We start from the raw sequence: 15840 nt of genomic DNA, 5'->3' as shown, positions 1-15840 counted from the left end.
TACATTGTGACCGAAAAATTTTCGGAAATTCTCATTTAAAATTCGCGCGCTGTATATTTTTCGATATTTTAAGTTTATGTAGTTTGGCAGCACTGTCCTTAATTACTATGCCAAAAATGGGCGCGATCTGTCAGACAGTTCGTTTACGGCAGCTGTTGAAACCAGTTCACCTCAGTAGTGCGTTGCGAAAAAAACAATGGAAAAAAATATTGAACAAAGAGTTTGCATCAAATTTTGTGTTTCGAACGAAATTTCGTGTGCAGAATCGTTGCGAATGCTACAAAAGGCTTATGGGGAATCAGTTTTATCGAAAACTCAAGTTTATGAGTGGTACAAAGCCTTTCAGGACTGTCGTACGACCGTCGAAGACATGCCGCGTTCTGGACGACCTTCGACCTCTACCACCGACGAAAACATTGAAAAGGCAAAGGAAATCGTGTTCAAAAATCCTCATGTGAGTGTTAGAGAGATAGCACGAGAGCTAGGCATCGGTCGTGAGATGGCTCGTTTGATTTTGGTGGACAATTTGTGTATGCGACGTGTCAACGCTCGGCTTTTTCCGATTCACCTCAATTTGTTCCAAAAACACCATCGTGGACAGGTCTCGTTAGACATGCTTGATCGTGCCAATTCCGATCCAACTTTCATGGAACGCATCATAACGGGTGACGAGACATGGGTCTACGAGTACGACATGCAAACAAGCCAACAATCATCGGAATGGAGAGGAAAAGACGAGCCGAAACCGAAAAAACCACGCCAAAGTCGCTCGAAAATCAAGGCAATGCTGATTGTTTTCTTCGATATTCGTGGTGTGGTGCATCATGAATTCGTCCCTGAAGGACAAACAGTCAATAAAGCCTATTATTTGACTGTTTTAAGACGTTTGCGTGAAAATATCCGCCGTAAACGGCCTCAATTGTGGAAGGATAATTCATGGATTTTTCATGACGATAATGCTCCCTCGCACCGAGCCAACATTATCAACGATTTTAAGGCCAAACATTCAATAAATACCATCGAACAGCCCCCGTATTCACCTGATCTTGCACCGTGTGACTTTTTCCTGTTTCCCAAACTCAAATTACCACTCAGAGGAACGCGTTTTGAATCCATAGAAGACGTAAAACAGAATTCGCAGAGGAAACTCAAAGCCATACCGGAAAGCGCCTATAAAAAATGTTTTGATGATTGGAAGAAACGTTGGCATTTGTGTATCGCTTCTAATGGAGCATATTTTGAAGGAGATAAAATAAATATTGATGAAGATAAAGAATTTTGCGTTTTATTTATGCCGGAAACTTTCGGGTTCACAATGTATATCTTATTGTTTAAGGTTAAGATGAAATAAATCCGATATGTTGTAACTATCTTTGTAGAATGAGCAGTTTTTTATTTTTTGTATTAACATATCGATATTATGATCGAATAGTATACAATATCACAGTAGATTCCTACCATATCGGTCCATACATATATTTTTGACACCGCTATTTTTTTTTTTACTATACGCAAAAGCTCGTTTTTACTTTAGTGTAGCAAATAGATCATTATGGTGCCTTTTCTGTTGATCTCATCTATTTTTAGTACTGTAAATTTACATAAAAGCTAATTCTAAAATTCCACCATCTAATGATAAAAAACAGTCATCGTTTCTAATAGCATTTTTTTATCTTAAAAATTTATTAAATAAACAATTAAGATCAACGTGTGCAATCACAAAAACACGGCCAGCTTATCTCCTACATTTACGTGAACCCTATTCCTCTGTCCGAAAAGATTTTCGATACTAATGTTTACTTCATGAAGGATATTGGTTAGGATCCTATACATTATTAATGAGGGAGATATATCGTATAGGTTCTCTATTGTTTATTAGCTCTTGTCACTTTTTCTTCCTTCAAATTTTTTTACTAGTTTCTGTTTTTGTGTATAATCTTCGTCTTATTCCTTTAATATGATTCCGTTCTGAATTGCCACAGTTTTCCTGCATTCGTCGTCAAAATAGACTTTCTTCCGATCCTACAATTTTGTTCCAACAACTTTCTAAACAGATTTCTATGATTATCTTTAGTTTACTTCAGATACTTTCAAAAGTATTTATTATTATTATTTTGTATTGTTTTGGCAATTTAAATAAATTATTCTGTAGATAGTATTCTTGCCCCTTAGCTGCTTATTAATATCGTTTTTATATCCATATTCTATTGGAAACTTTGGGCTTTTAGAAGTTATTTTAGTTGGTTATTAATTTAATTGAAATATATTTTTCTTGTTGTTTATAAAATGTTCTGTTTGATACTAGAACTATTTTGTTTTGTGGTTATCTGAATTTTAAATCAAAATTCTCATACTTTTTGGACTGACTTTATATCAGTAAAATACAATCTTTGACTGTATCTAATGACTAATAAACTTATAAGACTTTAGGGATATATTTAAATTGGTAGACACAATTAATTATGTAATACAATTTTTACCATTTTTAATATATTTACATGACATTTAACATTGATTATTTTACTTATTTTAAAAATAATAAAATAACTGTCATACAACAACATTTAACATTTTGTTGACATTTTTTTTATAACATTTTATCCATATTATGAATCATATATTTACTTATAACACTTTTTTTAATATAAAGGGTGTTAATATTGGGGGTTTGATTTTTAAAATTACAACAGTTTAGGTAAGAATTTTAACAATCGACAGCTAATATATATATTATGTTTTTTTTTCTAAAATCAACATAAGTAGAATTTGTTTTACTTTAAGGCTTAGTTGGAACATATGGGAATCATTGGCCAATATTTTTTTCAATGACGCTACTGGTCGTAACGTTACGGAACTATATTCTTGTATGCTTAAATAAACCAGAGATATTAAACCATTTATAACACAATGTTTGTAAAGTTTTTGTCCAGATATATTCTAATATATATGTGTATTTATATAAGCAGCGTTCAGAAATTGGACTTCCAGATAAGATTTCATTCGAGTTATTTCACTGTAGATAGACCCAAATCATATTGTATTCAAACATTGATAGCAAACAATTATCCTGTCCTGTATATAAGCCCGAAATTATATTACATTCAAACATTAATGACAGACAACTATCCTTCTAATAAAGTCATTTTATGGATATTATCATATATTGAAACATTGATGGTAGACAATTATGCTTCTAATAAAGTCATTTTTATGAGTATTATCATGTATTCAAACATTGATGGTAGATGATTATCCTTCTAATAATGTCATTTTTATGAATATTATCATGTATTGAAATATTGAAGGCAGACAGTTAAACTTCTAATAAAGTCATTTTTATGGACATTATCATGTATTGAAACATTGATGGCAGACAATTATCTTTGTAATAAAGTCATTTTTATGGACATTATTGTTGTATAATTAAATAGATAATTACAATTCTGTAATTATTAGTTGAATACTATTATATATTGAAAAATAGAAGAGAGTCAAGTCAGGTTCTAATAAAGACATATCGTTTTACATTATAATGTATAATTCAAACATTGTTGGCAGACAATTATCCTTCAAATAAAATAATTTTTATGGACATTATCATATATTGAGACATTGATGGCAGACAATTATCCTTGTAATAAAGTCATTTTTATGGACATAATCATGTATTGAAACATTGATTGCAGAAAATTATCCTTCTAATAAAGTCATTTTTTATGGACATTATCATATATTGAGACATTGATGGCAAACAATTTTCCTTCCAATAAAATCACTTTATCAAGTATTGAAACATTGATGGCAGGCAATTATCCGTCTAATAAAATCATTTATAATTTCCATCTATTTTCTTTGCACTTTATATATCAAAATCCAAAGAAACACCCTTTATTCATCAATATAAATTTGTATATCAAATACAAGTACATATGTTAACTAAATTCGCACATTCAATTCACTTTTTTACCAAAATCAATGTTATTATTAATTTTATATAGTAAAAATCACAATTGCATTATTTTGCTTTGACACTTTTAGCCGCCACTTAACAAAAATTAAATAAATTTATATTGGAACACACCCACAAAAATGTTTATTATAATTTTAAATTTTATTGACATAACAAATTAGTTGTTTAAATGTTTATTTACAGCACATATGTATCTATGACATGTGTTAAATAATAATAATACTAATAAAATTCTTATTTATTTAAATTAAAACTTTTATTTACTTTATTGGTAGCGAAGTACTCGTATCTTGACTTGTAAGTTTCGTACAATAAATTTCTGTTGAACAATTTTTCTAATCACAATACAAAGTTTAATTCACAACTGAATTAGAATTGCTCTGAATCGATCTTTTATGTTGGAAACATTGAATGCCAAACCAAAATTAAAATCAAAGCCAAACAATAACAAAACAAAAAAAACTCGAATAAGCACCGAAAATACTCTGGGCCTAAGCGAGTCGCAGTTCAGGTGAGTAATCAGCCAAATGTACTGGCTCGGTGCTACACGGTCACACTTCAGATACAACTGCCGTACACTGAAATGTGCAATGCCTCAACTTTTAGTTCCAGTCAATAAAATCCACTGAATTAATGCTCTCCGTTTCCGATAATGACTTCAAGTTGTTTGTTTGTTGTCTTGAAATTATTTAGATACAAAAAAAACACAACTAAAACTAGAATTCGTATAGGTTTCAAGCAAACTGCATCGCATCGCATACTCAATCCACGCTCAACAATTAAAACCGCTTTTATCTTTTTATTATTATTTTCTGCTTTACTCACTATTATTAAAAACCTGAGATAATGATCCCAAACTGCTTTTATTTCATTATTGAGTTTAGTTAGAAAGACGTTTTGCGTAATAGGTGAATGGCTGGAAATTTAAGGATGTGTTATGATGCCATGAAAATAATAAAATTTATGTGTTATATTTTACAATATTATATATATTTTTTTTTTTGATTTATAAATTTTAAGGTTAAAAAATATTAATTTGCATAAACCAAAAAAGGTATACAACAATAAGAATTTTTTTATTATTATTACTTTCAAAAAGTCTTTATTTGAGAGGTGTTCACTGGCAGAAATGAGCGTTAAAGGCGTTGAATTAAAAATATGAATTAATAAAATAATTAAGATTTTTTGTAATATAATGTTTGTAATTATAATCACTTTTTCTTAACATGACAATTACAATAATGAATTAATTTGATTGAGGTTGCGCATACGACATGTGACACCAGAAATTATACACATTGGAGTGGAAGGTTAAATTTGGGAAGAAATTATTATCGATGAACAAATACTATAATTATACTTAGAAAGTATATTAAGTAAATAAAAAATTAAGTGAAAAGTTAGTAAATATATTAAATAAAATAATTAAAATAATCAAGTTTACCCACACTTAGTAAGAGATTAAAAAATAACATGCAGTAGCATGTTAATCTCATTCTGGAGTTCCTCCAAAATTGGAAAATAAAAATTAACAATGAGAAAACGAAAGCCCTATTTATTACTCGTAAACACAGGCAACATCCACCGAGAGTGAGAGTTGGTGACATAGCGATTAATTGGGAGGACAGCATTAAATACTTAGGAATCACATTTGATAAGCGGTTCACTTGGCACAAGCACATACAAGTCAAAAGAAGTAATTGCGCAAAAACACTGCACTGCTTACACCCACTTTTCAAACACAACAACCTTAGCGTAAAGAACAGAAAGCTGATCTACAGCCAGATAATTTTTTTAATTAGACCAGCACTACTTTATGGGTGTGTCGCATATAGCAAAGCTGCCGACTCTACTATCCAAAAGCTACGAGTTGCTCAAAGTCAGGCTCTTGAAAGTACCATGGTACATCCGCAGGAATGACATGCTAAGAGAACTTAGAATAGATCCGGTCAAAAAATACATAAGGGACAAAGCTCTGAAGCTGTATACGAAAACCGACAGGCTGCACTATTTAGCACTATCTAATCTCAGAGTAATCACTAACCGCGCGGGGCGGTACGCAGATCTTAGATCAATCATTGAATAATCATGAAGATTATTAGGAATACTCAAGTTAGTCAGTAAGATGGGCGGGACTATGCAGAATTCCCCCAGCTATCATAGAGTAAAAAGGCCCAGACTAACTCAAAAAAGGCTTAACATAACCCACACTTAGTAAAAGATTAAAAAATAACTATACTTATTAAATAATTATAATAATAAGGTTTAACGATACTTAATAAAAGAAAAAATAATTGTAATTAGTTTATAATTTAATATAACTTTACTTAAAAAGTACATTGAGTAAATAAAAAATTAAGTAAAAAGTAAATAAATATAACAAATTAAATAATTATAGTAATGAGGTTTAATCACACTAAGCAAAAGATTAAAAAATAACTATACTTATTTTATAATATAATATAATTATACTTAAAAAGTAAATTAAATAAATATAAACAAAAAGCAAGTAAATATATAAAATTAAATAATTATAATAATGAGATTTACCCATACTTAGTAAAAGATAAAAAGTTATATATGATACTAAAACCAGGTGAAGAACCGAAATGACAACACCTAATAAATCTACTTTCACTACTGCTGAAAATATAGAAGAAAATCTCTCTGCTAATAGAGCGCTAAATGATAAGAAATATTATACTTTTGACTTTACAGATAATAAACTAAATTATAATAAGTGTTAAAATAATAATACTATAGAATAATAAATAATAATAAAATTAAACCCGAGCTGATGCTACAATGTGTACAGCACGTCTATTGAAATGTATATCTTTGGAGGATGGCTACTGTTAGTATTCTTAACGCATAAAGAATCTAGCTCACAACCATAACAAAAAAAAATAAGAGCTTATATTTGTTGTAGAGATATCCTTTGAGAATGTTTTGAGAGTATTTTCTTCGTCTTATGGCATGTTTTTTTTTTGCAGTATAACTTTAGGCCCTCTTAGCAATATTTTGGGATAATCATGATACAAAGTGATGTAGTTCAAAATCATGTATGCTCTAGACTTGAATAAAAATGGATGATATTAACATTGAAATATGTAGGAGAAAATTTGTTTGATTTGATCACACACTATGGAGAGAACAAGATAATATGTATATTCTTATGTACATGGGGTGTTCTTTATAAGTCAGATGTTGTCAGAAAAAGTAAATGTTCACAAAATGACGAATTGTACTCATTGGCAAAAATAAATATCCCCAATATCTCCGAATTCAGATAGTATATAAAAAAAAATACTGATGAATTAAAAGAACAAGTCGAAAGCATATGCGGAGGAACACTCTTACCAATATAAAAGTCGTTTATCTTCTAATCTAATCTTTTTTATCTTTTGCGCTGAAGGTGGCGTTATTTCCACTTAATAATAGTGGTAAAAAAGTCATAGTTACATCTATAAAACATTGTTTTTAAGTATATTTATATAAAAAATTATATTTATATTGACCATATAAAATTACAAAACCATGTCGAACAGTAAGACAAACTGAAATATGTTTTACACTGAAAGAAAAAGGTCACGACATTCATAGAATTTGAAAAAAAAAAATATTAAATAAAAAATAAAAACAAAATATGATTAAATTTATAAAAACAATTAAACTGGCAACCGCACTTAATTTACAATACGAGTACTTGAGATACTCTAGTGGAGTATCTGTTATTCGAGATCGTTATGTGGAGCACAATTAATTATAAAAAAATGGATGGAAAAAAATCGAACAGATCTCCAAAGAAGGTGATTGACAAGTTGTGATAATTCTATTAGAATTAAGTGATTGGAAGCGTGAGTAAACGTCGAAGGAACGAATTTTATTTGAAAGTGAATTGAAATGTTCATAATTGAACAAAATTGAAAAAAAATTGTAAATAGTTTTTAATATTGTGGATGCTGTGACCTTCATTACTGCGAATACAGGCGTTAAAGCTACAAAACTACGTGTGTAAATTTAATTTAAACAGATTTAAGCAATTTATTTGACCTAAGATTAAGTTTGTGTTTTTTTCTGGAAATATTTTTTTCAATTTTATTTACTTTTTATTTTTATTTTTTTGTTTTTTTATTTTGTGCGATTAAGACACTAATTTTTTGTGCTAATTGTGCTCTGCACGCGGTGCCATTAAACGGAAGTGGCTTGGCTTGTGGTAAAACACCGACGCACTACGTCACAGCTTAATTATTTTGTTTGGATTTAAAGGCATTTCGACTGAATCAGCCATGAACTTTAAGACATAAAACATGAGACCAAAGCAAAATATATTTGTATCTAAGCAATATTTTGGTTACTTTTTTTCCCAGCTGGTGGTATTTCAGTTGTAATTCGAAGGAGTGTTGCTGCTATTGTTAAGCCGATGTTTGGTATTTAAATTGTCTTTAAATTGTTTAAATCTTTTAGATATTGAAAATTAACATTACAATTAGTTGTATATAGGTTTATGTGAACTTATACAAATTTGTTTGACCTTAGAGTTTATGACTGTTGAACTCCTGACGTTATTACTTAAATACAAAAAAAAAAAACAACCAATACACTTAAGATATCAATTAAACGTTTCTTGATCTTATATTCTGTTGTTGTTAAATAAATAAATAAATTGATATTAAACACCATTTTCACAAAAAAAAATATTTCTGAGCTTAATCTTAGAAGATCTGCAATAAAACCCAAGTTTTATTTGAAAAACTTTTTATACAAAAATTGTCAATATTTTTAATTTTAATTTTATATAATATAGTTTAGTTAATTAAATCTTAAACATAGTATATAAATTAAATTAATGCATTATTTATATTATTCATAATGGGGCACCCGAGGTACCAAAATATGCATCCTTTCAGACAGCCAAGTAGCTCTAAAATCTTTAGCAAATCCTTATTCCATTCAAAGTTGGTCTGGGAATGCATTCAACTTTTCAACACCCTAACATCGAGGAACTATGTTACTCTTATGTGGGTACCGGGACACGAAGGGCATGAGGGCAATGAAATAGCAGACTCCCTAGCAAACAAGGGTGCATGTGCTCCTTTCATTGGCCCAGAGCCCTTCTGCGGGGTAACAAATAGCTTCACAAATAGCTTATTATGTGAACGGGAGAAACAACATCTACTTGAACACTGGAGAGCCCAAACAGGCATTCGACAGTCAAAAAGATTCATTGATCCTGATCACATCAAAGTTGATGCTATCCTTGGCCTTAGCAGAAACGATATTAAAATCTACACTGAACTTCTTACAGTACACTGTAGACTTAATTACCACATGAAGATTATAGGTGTGGTAGAAAGTGACTCCTGTCGACTCTGTCGTGAGGAGAAGGAAACATCAGAACATGTTCTATGCATCTGCCCAGCGGTTGCAAGACGTAGACTCGATTACCTTGGAAGCGGGATATTAGTCCCAAGTCAAATAGGTAAAATTAAGCCCACAGCAATTACAAGATTTATAAATAGTCTAAAACTGTCCTAGTTGGGCCTTTAGGCGCACAATAGATCTTTTAGATCGGGGTGCTTCAATAGCCTATTACTTAAATAATAATAATAACACCCTATTGGAGCCAGTATTTTCATTAAAAAGCAATAATAAATTAATATATTAATTGCTTTGAATCCATTGTTTTAAAAATTATCACCACTTATGAATAAAACTTCATATTGTAATGAATTTCTAAACATGACTTTTCAAAAAATCTTATCAATCTTAAGACTTTTCAGCTTATAGACTTTCAGTGGTGTAGGACTTCTGTATATAGTAAGATAGTGCTCCACAAAAAGTCTTCAAAATCGCGGTGCATTCACAATAACTTTTTATAACTAAGTATTTATTATTTATTTGGGCATAACAATCCGTTACCGGGTTTCGGCCTAACGCAGCATATCTCTTCAGGCACCTCTGCTGCATGCACGCCTTTTCCAATTTCGTACATTAAGTCTGGTTAGTACTACCTTAACATGATCACTCCACAGGAGACACGGTATACCTCTACGCCTTCTTCTTTCAACTACCGCTTCAAATACTTTTTTCGCTGGAGTATCTTCATCAATTCTCCAAAATAACCAAACCAGCGAAGCTGTTGGATGTTAATTCGCTGAAATATATCATTGTCATGATAAAGCTCATGCAGCTCGTGATTCATTTGGATGCGGTAGTCGTTACCAACTCTTAGCGGATTAAAGATCTTAGGAAGAACTTTTCTTTCAAACACTCCCAATTTTACTTTATCATTCTCATGCTTCTGCGCCATACAAAAGCACAGGAAGGATGAGAGACCTATAGAGCATAAGTTCATAACTAAAACTAATAATAGTAATAATAATAACTAATAATAATAGTTATAGATATCAAAATTACGATAATGGGATTATAAAAACTATTCATTAATTTATTTAATTTATTGTTAGTAAAGAGTTTTTTTATAATAGTAATAAACTACAACAAAAAAAATTTTTATATTATTTTAATTAACTGAATTTTTGGCTGACAATACAGCTGTATCAAATATTGTCAAATACCCATCATCAGTGGTCTTAGAAATAATTCTTGTATTTAATTATTCGTAAATAATCTTTTGAGATTGCAAGTACTACGAATGGAACTCGTGCCCTGCAAAACATGAAGCTCAGAGTCAGCGCACCTTAACCAACTGACCCAAAGCTGTACTTGACTTCTGTATTCATACATTTTTGTAGAGTTGAATTAAAAAACTGGAAATTACTTTCTCTTGAAAATACAATTTTTTTTATTTTTGTTTTCTTGCAATGAATATCCATTATCAGTAAATTTTAAAATATTTATAAATATAAATAAATATTTATTTATTTAAAAATATATATATTTATTTTAAATATAAAGTGACTAAAAATTGTTGTTTACTGTAATAAACCAAAACTAATGTACCATGTGTTCCTGCCTCACAGATTGCATCTCAGACTATCACTTGCAGTATCTAACAAAATAAAAATAAATTTTTTTTAAGGTTATTTAAATATGCATAAATTACATCGACCGTTACTGAGTTTCACATTGGCATTGAATTCATTATGATTTAGACGTTGTTGGTGCTGACGTCATCATTTGTATTTAAGTTTGTTGACTAAAAAAATGCATCTAACGTCAAAAAGTTGCGCCGGCAGCTGCAGCGTAAAAAATATACAAATTTCAAAAGTAAGCCAAGTGCATAACTGTGAAATAGTTTTTTCACATTTTTTGGATTAAATAAAAATTAATGTATGCTATAAATATTTGTTTGTATATTTATATATTTTATTTGTATGTTGGACATGCATATAATATGAATCTAATGAAATGAATGTACAAATTCTTCAAAGTCAATTTGAAGGACAGCTGCGTTTAAATTTCAAGTGCAGTGCATTTAAAGAAAAAAATAAAACATATAAATAGCAATATAAACAAATAAAAAAAATATATAAATATATAAACAAAACGCATATTTATTTATTAATTTGCAAATTAATATAAATATAACAAAACAGTGGTTCAATACAAAAACGTTTTGGTGTGAATTTTTTTTATTCTTTTAAAATGTACAATCTCTCTATTTAGATGATTTGAATTTTAATTTAAAAATTTTATAATGAAAGTAATTAATTTGATTTTTTGTAATTAATAAAAAATAAATAAAATAAAATTTTTGAATTTTTTTTATCGACCTGTTTTTTTATAATGGTTCTTATATATTTCTTTAATTCGCGCACGGCTATAGGTTCCCTTTTTGTTAAATAATTCAAAGTTTAATATTTTTTATTATACTCTATATTATGTAGAAATAATATAGACGATAGAATAAAGAGGATGACGCAGATATAGTTTTAGTAATATTAATTTATGTTTGATCGTAATTCTGATAATGACTTTCAAGGAGAGTCGAAATATATGTAGAGTATAATAAAAAATATTAAAAGTTGCATTATTTAACAAAAAAGGACCTATAGCCGAATTAAAAAATATATAAAAACTATTATTAATAAAAAATTTGATATATTTCATACATCATAATATAAAATTAATATATTGCTGAGTACGTTCCAAAATTCGTCCTTCGTGGTCCTTCAGCCTCACTGGGTCCCGATAAATAATTAAATATGTTAGTTGGCTCCAGTTTTGAATAACCGTTTTTATTGCTCTCAGTTTTATCAAACGTAAACACAATTTTCTCTAATAATTATAACATAATACAATCTATTTCTAACGTAACTGACATTTTTAGAAAAATATTTCTACGATTATTTAGATTCCATATTCACAATATTTTATAATTTAGAAGACATAAATTAAAAGTTAATTTCAAAAATTTTTATAAGGAATGAAATTGATTTAATTTAATGAAAATGTTTATGTATATATGTATGTATATGTATATATGTATATATGGCCTATGCTGCTCCTAAAAATATATGTATATATTTATATAATGAATAATAAGTTAATTTAATTTTAGTTACTAATAAAAAAATTTTTTTTTCTTTTTATAATTAAGAAAACATGAACTTTAATTAGAAAAATGTGTAAAGAAAAATATTATTTTAATTTATTTTTTAATAAAAAGAACAAATGTTAATTTTTAATTTAAAAATATCTAAATTTGAAACCTCTCTAAAAAACATCTAATTTAATTAAAATTAGTGAAACATTTCCTCTATAAATGATATATCTATGACAAACTATATACTTTCATTACGCCTTCGGAGCACTTTTTAATTTTCTATTACTCATACGCTCCCTAACCTTGAAAGAACTAATTGCTCTGAGTTCAATGATACCAAAATTGCAATGAATGTGTACTTCTCTGCCCTTCCCTATTGCAACAAAATTGCATACATGTGTCTTGTGCAAATTTTAGTTTTATATATTTACACTTCTTGAATGCTTCCCGGCGTTTGTAAACTAACTGTTTGTCTATCTGACTTCAAAGTAATTTACACTCCTAATTTTGTATGTGTGAAATATTCGTTTATATGCGATAAATGACTGCATACAAAAATAAAATAAAAAAAACAAAATCAAAAACAGCACAGAATAAAAATAAAAATAAACTGATTTATAAGTTTATACAAATTTACGCTACATTTTTAGTTGGTCTATCTCGTTTTATGTTATCTACACTAGTATTTCTAGAAGTTTCTAGTCTAGTCGTCTAACAATATATTTAAAGAAAAGAAATTACTTACATACAACTTCATGAAACCCTTTATATAGATAAAAATGATAAACCTTTATAAACCCTTTAAGAAACTCTTTATAGTATTGAAATTCAACAATTAAAAATGAAAATATAATTAATTAATTAATTCAATTATTCTACAGCTGGTTTATGATTTCGTTCTAATATAAACACAGCAAGTAAAATTGTTAATAAAAACTTTCATAGTAATAGTAACAAAATTCCAGAAAAATATGCGAACAAAAAAGTCAAGTATGGCTTTGGATCAGTTGGTTAAGGTGCGCTGATTCTGAGCTTCACATTTGGCAGGACCCGAGTTCGATTCCTGGTACTTGCAGTCTCAAAAATAATTATTTACGAATAATTAAATACAAGAATTATTTCCAAGACCACTGATGATGGGTATTTGGCAATATTTGGTACAGCTGTGTATGGTCAGCCAAAAATTCAATTAATCAAAATAATATAAAAAAAAAATTTTTTGTTGTTGTATTTCACTACTGTTCAAAAAAACCTCTTTATAAAAATGATAACTGTATATTAAATATAAATCTAATAAAACATATAGCTAATTGAAAGTCTTTACTGAACGATGAGTCTAATCGAATCTGGTACGAGTATAATCGGAAATTCGATAGTATAATAGAGAGATAAAATGTAATATATTTAATCTTAGTACAGCAGATAACTTAAGTATATATAAAGCAGGCAAAGTAAGTTCCTTTAAGGCTATCTATTGGTAAGCGTATTAGATGCAGGATAAGCAAAATATGGAGTGATGGTGCAGCAGGCGATTTTAACAAAATTAATGACCGTCATCAGTTGCAAAGTATTGAAATTGGTATTTGTTAGGGGAGAGCAGTCGCATTAGATAGGGAAGAATATAACTCAGGAACCGTGAACTTAAGCATAAGACTCTCAAGAACTGCAAAGCTAAGATTGGATAATCTATTCCTCCATTTATTCTTTTTTTTGCCAAAAAGAAAGTAAGATTTAGCTTTATTTATCATATTCTAGATTTTAATTATATTACAAATGATAAAAAAAATTTATATTTATATATTATATTTTTTTTGTTTGTGGTTCTAATTTGTTCGTAGTTTTCATTTTTATTTATATTGTTTTTTTTTTGTTCTTTTTATAAGTAATAACAATATCTAATTGCGGATTGGATACCGTCTTAGTAATATATCAATTACAGTGAAATTTTTCTGCAATGAACATTCTAACAGTCTTCCGTTCGGTTTGATAAGTTGTTTACACAAAATATAGTCTCTAATCGTACTGGACTCACTCAAGACTAGGTAAAGATTTTTGGGGTTGGAGTTTTATGTGTGATTCGATTCTGATAACAGAAACTCCACAACAGTGGACATTTTATCCTTTCCGCTGTTTAGTTAGAAACACTTGTTTTCTTGCTTCTCTGGTTGATCTCATATTTTCTGATCATTCAAGTTTCAAGTTTTTAAGCCAGAAAGATAATTTTGAAAGACAAGCTCTTGTCCACTACTGACATCTGAAATTCCGCGACGGGGAGCGTTCTAGCTTTCCACTGTTTCATTATAGTCAGTTGTTAATACAAAACATCGTCTCTCTATGACATCATATTTTCTGAAATCTGGCTAATATTACTATATATTTCTTTATTTAAACTCCACTTCTTTATTTTATTAGTTGTTTACATAAAATATGGTCTCTGGTAGTAATAGTCTGTTCTGACAGCCGAAAGTCTTGTTAGTTTATTAATGCTAATTCCACACAATATATAAATTTTAGAAAATTTATGTACAAAAATATCACTGAAACACAATATAAAGTTGATCATACGACTGTTTTTAATACCTTCAAATGTATATAATCACCTATCTTCAATCTGAGTTTAATAGGTCGTGCAAACACAAGTAACAAAGAACTTTGCCAATTTTATAAAGTCATAAAATACGTGATTGGTTAGTTGATTGCAGTGGCAGGCCATCAAATAACTTCCATGTACCTCAATTAGCGATTTTTCATCGGTTTTCTATCACATTCCTCGCAACAGCCCCGCAGATAGAAAAATACAGACTAAATTCTTCCTGACAAATGTAGATAATTTAATATGTTTTTTATCTTCACCGATAAACAGTCTAATAAACTGTCAAGAAGTACCTTACCAAAAACCTACTTTGGTAAGGTACAACCAGTGACGATTACTACTCTTGCAGTGAGGATTATGACGAATGCGCAGTTTCTCTGCATGGATAAGCGTATACACTAATAATCTGAAAGAACTGCAGTAAGCTTTACAGTGTTCACACGATCTCTTTTGATGAGTTCTCAAGATCTAGTTTTGTAATAATTAGGCCATGTTAATCGTGAAGTTGCACATGACTTAAGTTGTGATTGGCCTTCCACTTGTGATTGTCAAGTTGATAAAAGCAGAGGTAAGTACTGGTCTTTATGGTCTCTAAGGTAATATAAAACGCTAGTTAAGCATCCAGAGAAGCACCAGAGCAAGCTAAACAGCCAGCATTCTCGTTCCCTTCGATGTTCATGTACTTAATACTTAATGTTAATAAAGATTTATTTAAAACAAATAAGAACAATAATGAATGTAAATACGTGCGTATTAAAAAATGAC

The sequence above is a fragment of the Teleopsis dalmanni genome, chromosome 1 (genome assembly GCF_002237135.1).
Source record: "Teleopsis dalmanni isolate 2A chromosome 1, ASM223713v2, whole genome shotgun sequence".
NCBI classification, from domain to species: Eukaryota; Metazoa; Arthropoda; class Insecta; order Diptera; family Diopsidae; genus Teleopsis; species Teleopsis dalmanni.
This window is presented reverse-complemented; position numbering follows the sequence as displayed.